At 42.9% G+C, this 19790-nt stretch overlaps 1 protein-coding gene across 2 annotated transcripts in view; it reads right to left on the bottom strand.

Moving 5' to 3' along the window:
- LOC117361593 (phosphatidylserine decarboxylase proenzyme, mitochondrial-like) overlaps window positions 1-19684 on the bottom strand; it is an 88583-nt gene extending 68899 nt beyond the window's left edge. The window contains exon 1 of one of the 2 annotated variants that reach the window (XM_033947149.1): window positions 19251-19684. The gene's annotated coding sequence lies outside the window, so the exon portion shown is untranslated. The remainder of the gene's footprint in view (window positions 1-19250) is intronic. The other variant, XM_033947151.1, reaches the window with a different exon arrangement.
- Between the last annotated feature and the right edge of the window lie 106 nt (window positions 19685-19790).

Genomic DNA, 19790 nt, shown 5'->3' on the forward strand with positions numbered 1-19790 from the left:
GGGGGGGGGGAAAAATTCGCTAAAAATCCAAGATGGCCACCGTGAAGAAGTTTGCGCCAAAATCGCAATATAAGATGGTAAAGGGGATGGAACTCCTCTTGTATGAGGAAAGACTAAAACAGTTAGGGCTCTTCAACTTGGAAAAGAGATGGCTGAGGGGAAATATGATTGAAGTCTACAAAATACTGAGTGGAGTAGAGCGGGTACAAGGGGGGTCGATTTTTCACTCCGTCAAAAATTACAAGACTATCGGGCACTAAATGAAGTTACAGGGAAATACTTTTAAAACCAATTGGAGGAAATTTTTTTTCACTCGGAGAATAGTTAAGCTCTGGAACGTGTTGCCAGAGGATGTGGTAAGAGCGGATAACTTAGCTGGTTTTAAGAAAGGTTTGGACAAGTTCCTGGAGGAAAAATCTATAGTTTGTTATTGAGAAAGACACGGGGGAAGCCACCACTTGCCCTATATCGGTAGCATGGAATAGTGCTACACCTTGGGTTTTGGCCAGGTACTAGTAACCTGGATTGGCCACCGTGAGAATGGGCTACTGGGTTTGATGGACTATTGGTCTGACCCAGTAAGGCTATTCTTATGTTCTTATGTAAACTGTTCTGAGCTCTCCTGGGGGGACAGGGCTGGTACAACGGTATTAGGCATACTAGGCAAACCTTTTTACCTTGCACTGCACTCAAATATCTTTCAGGGCTCTCAACCATCAAGATTACCCCAATATTACCCCTCCCAGAATGATATTGTAAACAAACATAATTTGATATCATTGGGCTAATACAGTATAAACAGTCTCTGAGTTTTAGACATCTGACTTAAGTATGATTCGTACTTAAGAACACGGTTACAGCTTCATTTGATTTCACTGAGCAGTATTTCCAGTTGCAGATTCCTACACTTCTCCTGTAGCAGATTGAGGAATGAGGCATGGCCACATTAAGAACAGTGTGTGGTTGTGCATGCTGTATCTTAGAGGGAACAGTGGTAGGGACAGTCGGCTCTTTTGTCAGCTGGGAGCAGAGGTAAGCTGTGAGAATCTTAAAATCTGCAAGTTCTGAATTACATACAAATCCAACCTAAGAACAGCTTTAAAAACGTAACTTGTTCTTAACCTGGGGACTGCCTGTATTCAAAAGGGATTTTGTTTGGGTAGAGAGGGGGAGTGGGGATTCTTTATGTTCCATGGGGGGGGAACAGGGAGGAGACAGAGCTGCTCCTATTCAGGGGAGATCTATGGGACACAGCATGGTTTCAGTTTCAGCAAAACTGCAATGGTATTTTTACCAAAACTGAACAAGGCCAAATTTGAATTTTGGGACTGTTTCGGCACCTAAATCACAATTTGATCAGCCTCAAATAGAAATTGTGTCACCAAAATCCCTTTCTCAACACCAGATAGAGCAAGAGCATTTTGTCTAGCTACTGTGTATAGTGGTAATATTCAACTACTGTCCAAATAGCTAAGCACTATTTTTTTTATTTTATTTAGTTGGATTTATACATAAACAAGCATAATTACCTATGCATGAGGGATAAAGTCTTGCAATAAAATACAATAAAGTAAAAGAGAAAAATCAAAATCTCCTCTAATTACAGAAACATACTTGACTTCGTATAATTCCACCAACTGCAGAGAGAATCCCATAAAATACAGAAAGAAAAAAAAGCTATAAAAAGAAACTCCTAGAATGACAAATTCTAATATTTGACTTTTAAACACCTGTAACCCCTGTTAATTAAACGCCCCCTAACTAGCCTACTTTTGAATATGCCATGATTGACTCTGTAATGAACGTCAACTTTACTTCTTTTTTTCTTCCTTTCTTTTTAAACTGGTTCTTTGGAGAATAACCTCAGTTGGCTCTGATATGATCAGGGACTCAAAGAATCCTGGTTCCTGATCTTATTGATTTTGGTCTATATTGGTTTGCCTTTGGGGTGGTTCACATAGGGGGGGAGGAGAGAAGCGGTGTATATGGGAGGGGGCAATTATTATACGTAAAACTTTGATGCTTGGAATATTATCTGTCCCTGTAAGCTTGGCCTGGCTATGAAATGCCTTTAATTGCTTGGAGTCATACATAACGTACCTATTTGAATCTAATTAAACATTTAAAGGAAAAATAAAATGAGCACTCAGAGATAATATCTCTGGACACTGACAAAAATTGCTTCCTCTTTGCCTGTGTCTCCACACAGATATTTGGAAAAATCCAAATCCTCCCTCCCAAAAACACCTTGTTGCAGTTCCTAAAATAAAGTCTTAGCACACAGTTTTTGTTCGGCTCAAGTACAAATAAATGTCATTAGAAGAGTTGATCTAACACGCTCTTCTTCAATTGATTTTTCAAACATTTGTGTGACATTTAAACTGTCATTGGATAGCTCTTCCTAGGATAGTTCTTAGAGACTGCACTAGAAAATACTGCCCTATCTGAGCACCTTATCTGCAAAAGGGTTAAGCCAGCCCTGGTCCTCTCCTGTTTATGTGTGGTAAACCTGTCCTAATAGGGTCTCTTTGTAAACAGTACAATGCAACTTCTCTCCCTAACAGCTCATGAGAATGCAGATATGATCGTGGCATCTACTGTATATGGGAAGGGAGAAAAAACATCATCACCGGAAATAACAGATTGGGCTGGAAGTTGATGACATGCATATTGGAAAAGTAATTTTTTTTTCATCCAAACAGTGTCTCCTATTTCCTTTCTAGAATTCGTCCTCTAGCATTAAAGTGCCCAAAAGATATGGGCCTCAAACAAAAGGAAACTTTCTTTTGAGAGCAAGCATTCAGTGTGGTGTGTTTTAATTTACATTACATAGGTATGCTTCCTTGCAGGGGTCCTGGAGAGTAAGTAATCTTCCCTGTTCCTTTGTAAAGTAAAGGAACCCCTGTGCCAGTCTCATGAAACAGCAAGCCAAGTTCAGTTGCATGCAAGCAAATCCCCTAGTCAAAAGATACAGACTGAAGTAATCTGGGTTTTACAACCAACCATTTATAGAACTGTATTTCCAACTTCTTTCAGATAAGAGCTACACATTAGTAGATGCAGGTGTGAAAGAGCAGGATTGACTCAGCCCCATAATCTGATGATGATGTGGACTCTTATCACAAGCTAGTGTCTAGAGATGACAAATTTCTGGACGTGTGGAAGTACGATAATTGTGGGGAAAGCATGCTTAGAGGAGGGAGGATTCCAGAGAAAAATGAACATTTTAGGAAAAATTTTAATATACACAGCAGAACAAGCAGTGGATAATTTGAAATACCTCATTTAGATGATTTTAAATTAAACATATATTCAGCTGCACTATCTATTTAAGAAATGCCAGTGAATGTATAGGTGTATGTGGCATATCCTAAGCAGACATTTCATTTAGACCAGTTCTGTTGACCAGGGCCAGTCACTGATTTTCAACAACATTAGGCGGATAATTCTGCTGAACATCATCATAGATTGTTCTGGTGCTATCCAAAGAGTGCCCAAGCGATCCTCGGATAGAGCAAGGGCACTCTCCAGAGTTATCGGTTAGTGGCTGTATTCAATATTCTATATATGTCACCTAAAAAAAATCATCACAGCAAAAGTCAGTGTTTAATTCGATTCTATAAACCACCTCCAGAGTTAGGGGCGGTTCATCGAACCACGCGTAGTGCCTGTCCGTGTGACTAACATTTAGGCGCAGGCATTCATGCCAATGAAAACCAAGTCTTTAAATGCCTGCGCCTAAGTTGTGCCCAGATTGGGCATCATCTATAACAGTGTGCTTAACTTTTAGGAATGCCTACAACCTGCCCATGCTCCTCCCCTTTTGAGATCTGCGTACTGGAATTTACGTGCACCACTTTATAGAATATGCTTAGGATGTTGTGCACGTAAATTCTAATTAGTGCCAATAATTGCTTGTTCTTTGGCAATTATTGACTTGTTAAAAGAATTAAGTTGCACATGCAAATTGGCAAGGCGCACGGATTTGCAAATGCAACTTTAGCTGCAGTATACAGAATCTGGCCCTAACTGGATAACTATCCTGATGCATTTAGGACAGCTATCCAGAGAATGAAGAAAGCCTGAATATCGCTGCTATCTGGATACTGGTGCCAGTCACTTTATGCACCAACCACTATCTGGATACCAGCACTGAATTTCTGGATTGTTTTCCACTGCCCCAGCCAACATTTTAAAAACACCAACCAACTGCCCGGGCTGAATGTTGACCTGTATATCTGCATCCAGGTATAAATTAAACATGTAACTGGCACCAGCTCCAGAATGCCACAACCTCATTGCCATTTCAGCTGTATAATTCTGAACGCATAAAAAATTATTTGCCTAGAATTATATGTTTAGCTGCCATGATTTTTTTAAAGCACTTATCCCATATGCAAGGCAAGGCCTGGGAAGCAGTTGCAGCCCTGGGAGACCTCTGAGGTGACCCTCATCATCATTCTGTCTTTTTTGTTCTACTACTTTGTCAGGGGAAAGAAAGGATGTAAGGGGATAATTCTAAAACTTCCCCTATAAACCAAAATTAATCCAAAGGAACAAGAACAGCAGCTTCAAAACAGCAGCAGTTTCAAAGGCTACGGAGTAGAAGTGCATTGGAACCTCTGTCTCTCCGTCTTCTTCCCCCTGTCCACCCACAAACAGCTGCTAGGAAGATAAGAAGGATCTAATTTTCCTGTCAACTAAACCTAGCAAAAAAATAATAATCTGTAGAAAATCCTAGGCAGTGACCAGAGGAAGAAAAGGTTATCTCAAACATCCTGTGAAGGACACTGTGACCAGGGCAAAGAAACACTGACCAGGAGGGACAGAGGGGGGTGGAGGGGAGAAAGGGAGAGTGAGATTTAGCACTAAATAATCAAAACATAACTTTGGAGAAAATCAAGGAAAGTGTAAAGTAACAAGAGGGGATAAGTATGATCTTATTTAAGACATGAAACAATTTATGTGATTAAGTAAAGCTGTAAAATAATTGAATTCATGCCAGACAAATTAATCTATTTAAAAACAGGAAATGAGGTGAGTGAGTTGGCTTACCAGAAATCCTTTAAATATCTTTATTCATTTTAAAGCCAAAAATAAGTGCAACATAATACACAGACATTTTACACTTTTACAGCACTTAAATTCTATCAAATTATATTTTATGACAAATACATATCTAACAATTGCACTCAAATCAAAAGTATCTCCCCACCCACCCTGGACGTGTATTATCAAAGGGCAAAATCAACAATCACTCCTTACAGAATTTTGTCAATGGCTCCCAAACATCCATAAATTTCCTCTAATATCCCTGTTGTATGGCCATCATATGCTCCATTTTAAAAGTGTGGCATAGAGATTCCCACCAGAAAGTATAATTTTACCGATCCCAGTTTTTCCAGTTCCTCAAAATAAGTTGTATGGCAACCCCTGTCATAATAAAGAGAAGTTTATTATGGGAAGATATTTGACTTTTAGTCCTCATTAACATGCCAATTAGCACAGTATCGTATGTCAATGCCACAGGATTTTCCAATACTTCATTCACTTGACCCAAAATGGATCTCCAAAATCTAAGTATAAAAGGACAATAGAACAGTACATGGCACTGCTGGGTCAGACCAGTGGTCTATCGCGCCCAGCAGTCCGCTCTCGCGACAGCCCCCAGGTCAAAGACCAGAGCCCTAACTGAGATCAACCCTACCTGCGTACGTTCTGGTTCAGCAGAAACTTGTCCAACCTTGTCTTGAACCCCCTGGAGGGTGTTTTCCCCTATAACAACCTCTGGAAGAGCGTTCCAGTTTTCCACCACTCTCTGGGTGAATAACTTCCTTACGTTTGTACGGAATCTATCCCCTTTTAACTTTAGAGAGTGCCCTCTCGTTACTCCTACCTTGGAGAGGGTGAACAACCTGTCTTTATATACTAAGTCTATTCCCTTCAGTATCTTGAATGTTTCTATCATGTCTCCTCTCAGTCTCCTCTTTTCGAGGGAGAAGAGGCCCAGTTTCTCTAATCTCTCGCTGTACGGCAACTCCTCCAACCCCTTAACCATTTTAGTTGCTCTTCTCTGGACCCTTTCGAGTTGTACTGTGTCCTTCTTCATGTACGTCGACCAGTGCTGGACGCAGTATTCCAGGTGAGTGCATACCATGGCCCGGTACAGAGGCATGATAACCTTCACCGATCTGTTCGTGATCCCCTTCTTAATCATTCCTAGCATTCTGTTCGCCATCTTCACCACTACCGTACATTGCACGGATGGCTTCATCGACTTGTCAACCAGTACTCCCAAGTCTCTTTCCTGGGAGGTCTCTCCAACTACCACCCCGGACATCTTGTTTTCGTATATAAGATTTTTGTTACCAACATACATCACCTTACACTTATCCACGTTAAACTTCATTCGTCATGATGCGGCCCATTTCTCGAGCGTGTTTATGTCCTGTTGCAGGTCTTCGCAATCCTCCTGCATCTTCACTACTCTGAATAACTTCGTATTGTCTGCAAATTTAATTACCTCACTCGTCGTTTCAATTTCCAGGTTGTTTATAAATATGTTGAAGAGCACAGGCCCAAGCACCGAATCCTGTGGCACTCCACTGGTGACGCTTTTCCAGTTTGAGTATTGTCCATATACCCCCACTCTCTGTTTTCTATCCACCAACCAGTTTCTGATCCACGTGAGTATTTCACCGTCAATCCCATGTCTCACAATTTTTCGAAGTAGTCGTTCATGCGGGACTTTGTCAAACACCTTTTGAAAATCCAGATATACAATGTCGACCGGCTCGCCCTTGTCTAGCTGCCTTTTACTCCCTCAAAGAAATGCAACAAGTTCGTCAAGCAAGATCTCCCCTTGCTGAAGCCTTGCTGGCTGGTCCTCATCAGATTGTGTCTGTCAAGGTGATCAATGATACGGTCCTTTATCAGCACCTCTACCATTTTTCCCGGTACCGAGGTCAGACTAACTGGTCTATAGTTTCCCGGATCTCCTCTGGAACCTTTCTTGAAGATTGGCGTAACATTCGCTACTTTCCTGTCCATTTGACGTTTTCTTCTTTTTCTGTGCTCACCATCCATCTTCCATCTCTGTACCTTTCCTTCCACTGCTATATCTAACATTTCTTTCCCACTGTCTTCCATCTCTCTCTCTCTCCCTCCTTGTGCCCTGGGTCAAACCACTCTATTCCTCCATACAGCTTCTCTCCCTCCTCCCCTCTATTATCATGTGAAATATTTCTCTCTCTCTCCCCATGCACCAGCTCTACCTGCCCTCCACACTCACTATGTCAAACATTTCTCCCTCTCTTTTCTCCATGCAGGTCTCCCTCTCCTCCATCAAATACAGGATTTCTCCCTCTCAACCCTTTCTACCTATTTGTTTTATTCCATACCTCTCCTCCACCCCATGTCCAACAATTCTTCCTCTCTTCCCCCCTGTGCAGCAGTTTTCCATTCCTCCCATCCCCCCCTGTGTTGCACTTCCCGACCGACACCCCACCCCCCAAGATTTGACATCCATCAGGTCTCCTATTACAGCAGCAGCAGCGGTGGACAACTAGCAGACACAGGCTCTGAACAGGCTTGTTCATGGCCTGCCCCGCAAGGGCTTCCTTCTGCCGTGTGGATGTCCAAGTGATTAGGATGTCCAAGTGCTGACTTAGGCGGTTTTTTGGACATTTTAGTTTTTTTGATTAAAAGCCCTATATTGTATATGTATAGAAAAGTCATACCATAAAATTATATTAATTATATTAAAAATACCCAAATTCTGTAGATATACATGAATTGTTGAACCATAATGTATAAAGGTATAAAAGCTGAACATATAATAATATAAACATAAGGTATGGAAAATGATCGGCTATAAACATAGGATCAATGCTCCATGCTAATGAAAGGGTCTATACACACAGATCTCAGGCACATGGAACGCTATCCAGAATTGACTATTTTCTTACCACCAGACTGTGGAGCAAGCCTGGTCTTTATTCAAAGACACTGTGAATGAAGCACAAAATCTGTGTATCCCCAGATTTAGAAAAGGATGCAAAAAGAACCGAACAAAAGACCCGGGATGGATAATTAAAGAAGTGAAGAAAGCGATAGGAGATAAGAAAAGATCATTCCGGATGTGGAACAAGGACAAAAACAGGGAAAACTAGAAAGAGCACAGGAAGCATCAAAAGGAATGTCACCACGTGGTTAGAAGAGCAAAAAGAGAATACGAAGAGAAGCTAGCCAGGAAAGCATGAAATTTCAAACCGTTCTTCAGATATGTTAAAGGGAAGGAGCCGGCTAGGGAAGAGGTGGGACCGCTGGATGAAGGAGGTAGGAAGGGAGTGGTGAAGGAGGAAAAAGAAGTGGCAGATAGACTAAACATGTTCTTTTTGTCAGTATTTACAAGAGAGGACACATCCAACGTGCCGGAACCTGAAAAGATCTTCAAAGGAGATCAAACAGAAAAATTAACATCCATGGAGGTAAGCCTCGAAGACGTACATAAGCAGATAGATAGATTAAAAACTGACAAATCTCCGGGCCCAGATGTAATCCACCCTAGAATATTGAAAGAACTAAAGGAGGAAATAGCGGAACTACTACAGCAGGTTTGTAATCTATCCCTGAAAACAGGCATGATCCTGGAGGATTGGAAGATATCTAATGTTACGCCCATCTTTAAAAAAGGATCGAGAGGTGACCCGGGGAACTACAGACCAGTAAGTCTGACTTCGGTTCCGGGGAAGATGGCGGAAGCGCTGATAAAAGACAGCATCAATGAGCATCTAGAAAGGAATAAACTGGTGAAAACAATCCAACATGGCTTCTGCAAGGGAAGATTGTGCCTAACGAACTTATTGCACTTCTTCGAAGGAATTAACAAACAAATGGACATAGGGGACCCCATTGACATCATATACTTGGATTTTCAAAAAGCCTTCAACAAGGTACCCCATGAATGCCTACTACAGAAACTGAAGAACCATGGGGTGGAAAGAGACATACATAGATCAAAAATTGGTTGGCGGGAAGAAAGCAGAGGGTAGGAGTGAAGGGCCACTACTCGGACTAGAGAAGGGTCACGAGTGGAGTTCCGCAGGGGTCGGTGCTCAGACCGCTGCTGTTCAATGTATTTATAAATGATCTAGAAACAGGGACGAAGTGCGAAGTTATAAAATTTGCAGACGACACCAAACTATTTAGTGGAGTTAGGACTAAAGAGGACTGCGAAGATTTACAAAGGGACATGAACAAACTGGGAGAGTGGGCAAATAAATGGAAGATGAACTTTAATGTGGAGAAATATAAAGTCTTGCATGTAGGAAACAGAAACCCGATGTACAGCTATACAATGGGAGGGCTGGTAATGGGTGAAAGTAGCCTAGAGAGGGACTTAGGGGTACTGGTGGACAAAACAATGAAGCCGTCGGCACAGTGTGCAGCGACCTCTAAGAAGGCAAATAGAATGTTAGGTATAATCAAGAAAAGTATTACAACCAGAACGAAGGAAGTTATCCTGCCGTATTATCGGGCGATGGTGCGCCCACATTTGGAGTACTGCATCCAATATTGGTCGACGTACCTTAAGGATATGGCGATACTCGAGAGGGTACAGAAAAGAGCGACGAGATTAATAAAAGGTATCGAAAACCTTTCATATGCTGAAAGACTAGAGAAACTGGGGCTCTTTTCCCTAGAGAAGCGGAGGCTTAGAGGGGACGTGATAGAGACTTACAAGATCATGAAGGGCATAGAGGAAGTGGAGAGGGACAGATTCTTCAAACTTTCGAATACTACAAGAACGAGAGGGCATTCGGAAAAGTTAAGAGGGGACAGATTCAGAACCAATGCTAGGAAATTCTTCTTCATCCAAAGGGTGGTGGACACCTGGAACGCGCTTCCAGAGGGTGTGATAGGTCAGAGTATGATATTAGGGTTCAAGAAGGGATTAGATAATTTCCTGAAGGAAAAGGGGATAGAGGGGTATAGATAAAAGATTACTATAAAGGTCCTGGACCTTATGGGCCGCCGCATGAGCAAACTGCTGGGCATGATGGACCTCTGGTCTGACCCAGCAGAGGCACTGCTTATGTTCTTATGTTCTTTTCTTAGTATTGATTCTGCAATCATCGGCCTTTCGATAATATCAGACCACTCTTTGATCTGGGTAGATGTAAATGTGAGCTTTAGCTTGCGAGGCCCAGCTCGATGGCGTTTCCCTAGTTACTTGTTTCAGGATGAGCATTTTAGAACGTATTTGCAAACTAAGTGGGAGGACTTTTTGGTATTTAATGGTCAACATCATCCCGACTTGGAATTGTTTTGGAATACAGCTAAAGTTGTTCTTCGGGGGGATTGTATAGCCCAGGGCTGCCCAAGTCCAGTCCTCGAGATCTACTGGCAGGCCAGGTTTTCAGGATATCTCCAATGAATATGTATGAGAGAGATTTGCCTGCACTGCCTTCTTAGTATGCACATCTCTCTCTCATGCATATTCATTGGGGATATCCTGAAAACCTGGCCTGCCAGTAGATCTCGAGGACCGGACTTGGGCAGCCCTGGTATACCCTATGTTATTGCCAGAAGTTGACGGTTATCAAGGGGAATTCTTCATTTAGAGCGCAATTTGGCGGCGGCTAAATGTCAGTATACTAGTCACCTGTCCCCTGCTGCGAAGGAAAATTTACTCTCCATTGAGATGGCTCTCAACCCCCCATATACATGAACGCACGGACAAAATGTTGTTTTATCAGAAGTTTAAATACCATCGCTATGGAAACCGCTCCGGAAAATTACTCGTCCACTTAACAAAAAGGGTGAGAGGACAGCGTTATGTGTTGGGTCTAAAAGATGGTATGGGAAGGCTACTGCACAAAACTGATTAGATACCAGGGATTTTTCTGGATCACTTCCAGGACATCTATGGGAGAAGGGACTCGGGTGCAGGTCCTCTAGTCCAGGACTATTTAGAAGATTCTGGCCTGCCTACCTTGACAGACCAGGATATCGAGTCCCTGAATACAACAGGTGAGCCAGGAGGATGTCCTCAGGCAGATAGACAAGCTAAAGAGCGACAAGTCGCCAGGTCCAGACAGCATCCACCCAAGGGTGCTCAAGGAATTGAGGAATGAAATAGCAGAGACACTTCAGCAAATATGCAACCTATCCCTAAAAACTGGAGAGATCCCGGAGGACTGGAAAATAGCTAATGTCACGCCCATCTTCAAGAAGGGTTCAAGGGGCGACCCGGGAAACTACAGGCCGGTGAGCCTCACATCGGTCCCGGGAAAGATGATGGAGGCACTGATTAAGGACGGCATCTGTGATCATATCGAAAAAAATGGACAGCTAAAGTCGAGCCAGCATGGGTTCTGCAAGGGTAGGTTGTGCCTCACAAACTTGTTATACTTCTTTGAGAGGGTAAATAGCCAGGTGGACAAAGGTGAACCTATAGACATAATTTACCTAGACTTCCAGAAAGCCTTCGATAAGGTACCACATGAGCGATTGCTCAGGAAACTATGGAATCATGGGGTGCGAGGGGAGGTCCACCGATGGATCAAAAACTGGCTGTCAGACAGGAAGCAGAGGGTTGGTGTAAAGGGCCACTACTCGGACTGGCAAGGGGTCACGAGCGGGGTTCCTCAAGGGTCAGTGCTGGGACCGCTCCTGTTTAACATATTCATCGACGACCTGGAGGCGGGAACAAAATGTGAGGTCATCAAATTCGCAGACGATACCAAACTATTCAGCAGGGTTGAAACCACGGTAGATTGCGAGGATCTCCAAAGGGATCTTACGACACTGGAAGAATGGGCGAAAAAGTGGCAAATGAGTTTCAACGTGGGGAAATGCAAGGTCATGCATATAGGGAGAAGGAACCCGATGTTCACTTACAAAATGGGGGGAACAATGCTAGGGGTCAGTAAGCTGGAAAGAGACCTGGGAGTGATGGTAGACACGACATTGAAGGCATCAGCACAGTGCGCCACAGCCTCAAGGAAAGCAAACCAAATGCTAGGTATCATTAAGAAGGGTATCTCGACCAGAACGAAGGAAGTCATCCTGCCACTGTACCGGGCTATGGTGCGCCCCCATCTGGAATACTGTGTACAGTACTGGTCACCTCAAAAAGGACATGGCAATGCTTGAGGGAGTCCAGAGAAGAGCAACTAAACTGATTAAGGGTATGGAAAACCTTACATACACTGACAGACTAAAAAGGCTGGGGCTGTTCTCCCTGGAGAAGCGGAGACTCAGAGGAGATATGATAGAGACCTTCAAGATCCTGAGGGGCATCGAAAAGGTTGACAAGGACAGATTTTTCAATTTGAAAGAAACCACAAGAACAAGGGGACACTCGATGAAATTGAAGGGGGACAGGTTTAGAACAAACGCAAGGAAATTTTTTTTCACACAGAGGGTGGTGGACACATGGAACACCCTTCCGGAAGCCGTGATAGGAAATAGCACAGTACAGGGTTTCAAGGAAGACCTGGATAGGTTCCTGGAGGACAAAGGGATTGAGGGGTACAGATAAGAGCAGTGGAAGGTTTAGAGATAAGTGTAGAGGTAGGTATAAAATTAGTCAGGGACTGCTGCTCAGGCAATATGCCTGATGGGCCGCCGCATGAGCGGACCGCTGGGCAGGATGGACCTCTGGTCTGCCCCGGCGGAGGCGACTACTTATGTTCTTACTTATGTTCTTATGTTAACTATTACTATTAGAGAATTACAGAGGGCTATCCAGCTTTAGCAGAATTACTCTGCCCCAGGGCCAGATGGCTTTACTGCTGAATTTTACAAGATGCTGTCCTCCCAGATTGGACCACCTCTGCGAGATTATTATACCCAAGTTATAGATAAGGGGGAGTTCCCTAGGGAGGCAAATGTGACTTTGATCACATTGATTTTAAAACTGGGTAAGGGGGTGACTTTCCCCGAATCCTACTGCCCTATTTCACTTTTAAATGTGGATATTAAAATTTTGGTTAAAATCCTAGCAGATCGACTTTCCCACATTCTCCCTTGACTCATCTGGAACTTGGAGGAGAGGAGGATGGCAGTTTGAGTGCAGAGCTCCTCTCCCTGGACAATCTGCCTGCTTTTAAATATCAGCAGCAGTGGGAGATCAATTGCTTTTACACCTAAGCAGCAATGGGACCAACCCACCAAAAACCCACAGTCCCGATCCTGCAAAAATATGAGCTCCACCCTCCCTGCAGTCCGCTAGGAAAATCAACTGCTTTTACACCTAAGCAGCAGCAGGACCAGCCACCACTACCAAGAGCCCTTTGCCCCGATCCAGCCAGGCATGTGAGCTCCTCCCTCTGCAGTCCATTGGAGAGATCAATCTACCTGCTTTTAAATATCAGCAACAGTGGGAAATCAACTGCTTTTACACCTCAGCAGCAGCGGAACTATCCACAACTACCAAGAGCCCACAGACCCGATCCAGCCAAGAGTGTGAGCTCCACCTCCCCCTGCAGTCCACTAGGAAGATCAACTGTTTTTTACACCTAAGCAGCAACAGGACCAGCCACCACTACCGAGAGCCCTTTGCCCTGATCCAGCCAGACAAGTAAGCTCTTCCCCCAGCATTCCGTTGGAAAAATCAATATGCTTGCTTTTAAATATCATCAGAAGTAGGAGATCAACAGCTTTTACACCTAAGCAGCACCAAGACCAGCCGCCACTATCGAGAGCTTTTATCCCAATCCAGCCAGACGTATATGCTCTTCACCATACAATTTGTTGGAGAGATCAATCTGCCTGCTTTTAAATATCAGCAGCATTGGGAAAACAACTGCTTTTACACCTAAGCAGCAGCGGGTCCATCCGCAACCACCAAGAACCCACAGACCCGAACCTGCCAGGAATGTGACGCTGAAACCGTGGATTGAAGACAAAGTTTTATTTTATTTTTCTTTCCAGCTTATGATTTATCTTTAATCTTATCTATTGTTTTGCCTTTTGTCTTTGTTTTGTTCTATTTCTATCATTTAAATTTCTCCAGAATTCTACTGTTCAACGGCTCCCCCTTCTGCTTCTATTCCTTTCTCTCCTCTCTTCTACCTTCCAAAGTATTTAGATCAATGCTGTCTTGTTAAAATGTTTATTTTATTTTTATTTTTCCTCTAACTCTACTTTTCACTTCTCTATTACCCTCCAGGTACTTTAGTTAGATTGTGAGCCTTCGGGACAGTAAGGGAATTTTCCAAGTACCTTTCTTATTTCTAATCTTAATGTATATTTTCTGTAAACCGCTTAGAACCTAACGGATGTAGCGGTATATAAGAAATAAATTACATTACATTACATTACATTTTAGAGCAGGTGGGCTTCGTGAAGGGCTGACAGGTAGTTCAAAATGTTCGCAAGGCGATTTTGGCTATCGCACATGCACAGTCCCATGACATGCCTCTGCTGCTACTTAGTTTAGATGCAGCGAGAGCCTTCGATCAAGTGGATTGGACGTATTTGTTCAGGGTGCTAGATTACTTAGGGATGACAAGTTGGTATGCTTAGGCATTACGCGCTTTATATGCGTTCCCGATGGCACATTTACTAGTTAATGATGTTATTACTGACACTTTCCCAAAAGAACGGGGAGCTCGACAGGGCTGTCCTCTATTCCCACTCCTCTTTTTGCTCTATTCAGAACCTTTTTTACGAACGGTATCCAGAGTTCCTGGGGTAGCGGGGATAGCTTTTGCAGAACATATGGTAAAGGCGTTAGCCTTCGCAGATGATTTACTTTTCACCTTAACGCAACCGCCTAATTCTATCATTCAACTTCTCCATTCCCTTAAATAATTCCGTTTTTATTCAGGCTTCTCATTGAATTATCAAAAATCCAAGGCTTTGGCTGTCCCGTCTACCTTGCAGGATACCTGGGAAGGTGACTTCCCTTTTACGTGGGCCCCTACTTCGATTAAATATTTGGGGGTGTAGATACCTCGGGACGTCACTATTTTGTACTCTTGCAATATAGCCCCATTATTGGATGAAACATTGCAGTTACTCAAAATCTGGACCACTTTTCCTTTGTCAGTGACGGGATGGGTGGCCTTGTTTAACATGGTGCTCTTCAAAAAAAAAAAGTTATACCGATTCCAGGTACTCCCATTATTATTGTCTCATACTCACTATCTCCAACTTATTAGAGGACTACAACACTGTGTAGGGGGGGGGAAGCAAAAAACCACGCATGACATTTTTTAGGATGTGCCTTCTCAGGGACAGGGGGGGTTATGAGTTGTTGAATATACGTTGGTATACTCTGGCCTATCAGATGCGCCACATTAATGACTGGTTTAGAGGTACCGTATTTTTTGGACCATAAGATGCACTTTTTCCACCCCCAAAAAGGGGGTGCCCTTCCCCTTGGTACCTTTTGTAGTGGTGGTCCAGCGCGGTCTCCGGGACAGCTGCCTGTGTCTTTAGCTAACAGCGGCACAGGAGCTTGACCTTTGTGCTTCCTGCCTGGTCCCGCGCCACTCTGACTGCAGCCAATCACAGAGCGGCGCAGGACCAGGCAGGAAGCGCAAAGGTTGCGCTCCTGCATCGCTCTGCTAGCTAAAGAAATAGGCAGCCGTCCCAGAGACCACGCTGGACCACCACTACAAAAGGTACCGGGGGGAGTTGCGGGCGGCTTCTAGATTCAGGCGGCTTCTGGCGGCTTCGGGATTTGGGCGGCTGTAGGCGGCTTCGGGATTCGGGTGGCTGCAGGCGGCTTCAGGCTTCCCAGCACCAGACGCACCAGACCACCAAAGACACCTACATGTAGAGGAGGAAAAATCAAGAAGAAAAAAAAATTCTGAACCAAATTTTTTTTCTTGGTTTTTCCTCCTCTACAGATGGGTGCGTCTTATGGTCCGGTGCATCTTATGGTCCGAAAAATACGGTACCTCTTATTTTACTGCTACTCAGTTGGAATTGTCATTGATATCTCCCTATCATATTAACTGTTTATTACATACCTCTGCCCCGGCCCTCCATCAAGTGGTGGCACAATACCCTATATTTGCCCCTGCCAGGAGGACATGGCGCTGGGTCGGTAAATGTGTTGTCACCTGTATCTTCTCCATACCTGCCGATCCAGAGCAACTGTGACTTTTTGCCTGGCCTCTATAATGCGACATTTTGGTGATGGACTACCCAAGGATTACAATTCTTATTTCAGTTATTTATATTTGCCTTCTTTTGTCTCATTACAACGCACGTTTGATCTACCGGCTACGGATATCTTTGCTTATTACCAAGTCTGACATTATGTTCACTCATTGCTTGTCATTTAACGGATGACTGCTGAGAGGCCATACCTGAACTTTTCAGTCTCTCTGCTCAACAACTGATACCACTTCAATTTCACCATGTGAGCTTACGTGATTTTCAACCAGGCCCCAATTTGGATATTATGGCAGGACCTTCAGTGCTCTCTGACCGCATTACAAGTACAGCGAGTGTTAAAAAACCTGAGGAAGTGTTCTGCTTTGGGAGATCTCTGGTGACTAAATGATAGATGGTATTTTAAGGTATGGTTTAAGTTATAAAAATCAAAAAAAAGAAAAAAAAGTAAGAATAATTAAGATATTGAGAATAAATACAAATTTCAGGTTTTTTGGCCAATGACTGGAGCATGGAGCAGAAAAAACTACGCTGATTGCTCAGTCTATGATAAGACTGTGCGTAGGCTCCAATTCTGAGGCCTTTTCCTGAATAGAGAGCAGTTATTATTATATGGAATAGAACACTGCAGATGCACCTCCTATATTGAGTGGAAAATTGTACACCACGTTATATTGACAACCTCAGGTCACCATGGCTCTACTTTTAATTGTTTACTAAAGAGGGACTATATTAAAAATATGCAGCCTTGATAAAAGGGAAAAATATGGCACAAACACATGTTAATATGGCTCTGCTGATAAAACAAAAAAACACACATAAAAGGTGAAGAACAAACCAATGATGATATATCTTTGCTATAAATGGCATAAAAAAACCAGCGCTGACTAAAAACTGCGCTAAGTACTATTCTATAAATGATGCTCAAAGTTAAGTGATGTTTATAGAACAGTGCTTGGTGGTGGGAACCACACCTAACTTTATAGGTAAGGATTTACACCAACTAAAACCTAGTGTAAATTCTCATGCCTAAATTAGGCACAGATCCCCCCCCCCTTATTCTATAACAGCACGCATAAATTACAGGAACGTCCATGATCCACGGATGACCCTCTCATGGCCACAGCGTTTTTGGAACCATGGGCTCCTTTTATCAAACCACGCTAGCGGTTTAACACGCGTTATAGTGCACGCTAAACCGCCGTAGGCACTAGCCGCTACCGCCTCCTCTTGAGCAGGCGGTAGTTTTTGGCCAGCACGGGAATTAGTGCATGATGAAATGGCACGCGCGTTAACCCCGCTAACATGGCTTGATAAAAGGAGTCCTATGTGTATAATTTACGTGTAGATCCCAACTATATATATATGTGCGTAAATTTTAATTGTTGCCAATAATTGATTATTAGCATCCAATTATTGGTGCTAATTTTCTTCTTAGTCAATTAAATTGTATATGGAAATTGGGCAAGCACCTAAATTTCCACGTAAATGTTTTGTGTCGTTCATAAAATTAATACATATCTTGAATCATCCAAATATTCCGGATTATATAAACCTTTACATGTTTTATGGCCTCAGCCCCACCACTCCAGCACTAATACAAATTTATAGGGTGAAGAATTATGTGGACTCTCATCATCGGCCATAAATTCATATTCTAATTCATTCTATCATGTCAATTAATATTTATTTGTTCTTTATAAATATATAAATTAGTTTCTTTCAATAATAGTGTTTAAAACTTTTCAGCCACTTATCTTAACAGCTGACATGACCCGGGAGAAGTAGACCCAACATGTTTTGCACCCCGTACTTTGTCAAGGGTCCCCCGTGGCCGGTACTGTCATCCAACTTACAAGCAAATTTAGCAAGCAAGATTCAAGATATGTATTGGTGATTGTTCCGGAGCACTAATAATTATACAATTTTATATCATTTCTTCATTTATAGAATTAAGCCACATATGCTCCATCACCCCTGTTTCTCATCTCTTGCCTCAATATACTTACTTCCTTATATCATATTTCAATCTCACTTCAACATATCCTCATTCACCCCAGCTCATCTCATCTTTGCCCCAGCACAGATCCCATCACACATTAACACAGTCCTACTCACACCCCAACAAAATGTGTTCTCTCCCTAACACTCTCAAATCCTCTCTTACCTAAGTTGCTTTTTTCATCCTTCTTTTACCTCAATATACACATACCTCTCACCTCAGCACACCCGGTCTTACATCCACTCACTGTAGCACACTCATGCACTTTCTCACTGTAAAAGTCCCACCTTGCCCAGGACATGCATCCCCCACCCCAAAAATACCCTCTTCTGCTCTCATTACATTCCTCCCTCACCCAGTGCTGGACTTAGACTTGGTGAGGCCCTAAACTATATAAAGCCTACAGATCCCTTGTTAATAAGTTACACCATACTGTATACCCTAAAAACAATATGTAAATGGAATTTTTAAAATAATTTTAGTATATGCATACACATATATATATATATATATAAAATACACTATAATTATATATATAATTTTATTATGGGCTCCTTTTACTAAGCTACACTAGCAGTTTTAGCGTGCGCTGCTGATCAGCATGCGCTAACCCCGCGCTATACACAAAAATCTAACGCCAGCTCAATGGTGGCGTTAGCATCTAGCGAGCGCGCTAAAACTGCTAGCGCAGCTTAGTAAAAGGAGCCCTGTATGTATATGTATGTGTGTGTGTGTGTATATATATATATATATATATATATACATACATATATATAAAAGTTTGATAACAAGCCACATACAATTTTCAAATCCCTCCTCCTCCCCCCCCCCAAAAAAAAAATAATCGGAACTTTAGTGAGGCCTCTGCAGATGGTGAGGCCCTAAACTGTAGCTTATTTAGTTTATAGGTAAATCCAGCACTGCCCCTCACCTCGGCAAGATTGTCTGACATTCAAATACACCTCCATCTGCTCACAATTTACACTCTTTCACTCATCTAAGTATAACCCCTTCTCACTTCATCACATCCTGTCTCATTTCCACACAAACACAGATGCACACGCTCTTTCATTCATTCAAGCTTTCGGTACTATAGGGAATCATATCTTACCTAAGTGATGGTGTTGCTGGTGAGCTGGGGAAGGATCCAATGTCACTAGCAAGGATATGGAGCCCCTGACTTCAGTGGCTGCTAGTTTATTTAAGTTTCTCTCTCAAGCCTTGTCTTACTGTTTCTTCCTCAGAGACTCCATGCCAGTCTTTTTCTTTCCATTTGTGTTATTTCTATTGCTTTTTTTTCTGTTTCTTATGGCCACTCTGTGGTTCTCAGTCTCTATTTTTCACCTGACTTTGTCATTTCTATTCTGTTTTCTGTTCAATGTTTGTGTCTCCTCTTTGTTGTTTCTCTCTTTCTTTTCTTCCCCCTAGCACAGGATCGCTCTCGGCTCCAGCTCATAAAAAGAGAAGTCCGCTGCTGGGAACTCCGCTTTCATGACTAAAGAATAGAGGTGGAGCCAGCCTCAAACCCATCAACCCATTACGCTCATCCGGACCGGCAGAGCTGCGATTCCCAGCCAATCCGTTCCTCTGACAGTTCGTCATCACACTGCTGATAAGTTGGGGAAGAACAGACCAAAGTCTGTGAGAGAAT

Source organism: Geotrypetes seraphini, chromosome 5 (assembly GCF_902459505.1).
Source record: "Geotrypetes seraphini chromosome 5, aGeoSer1.1, whole genome shotgun sequence".
In the NCBI taxonomy this organism is placed as follows: Eukaryota; Metazoa; Chordata; class Amphibia; order Gymnophiona; family Dermophiidae; genus Geotrypetes; species Geotrypetes seraphini.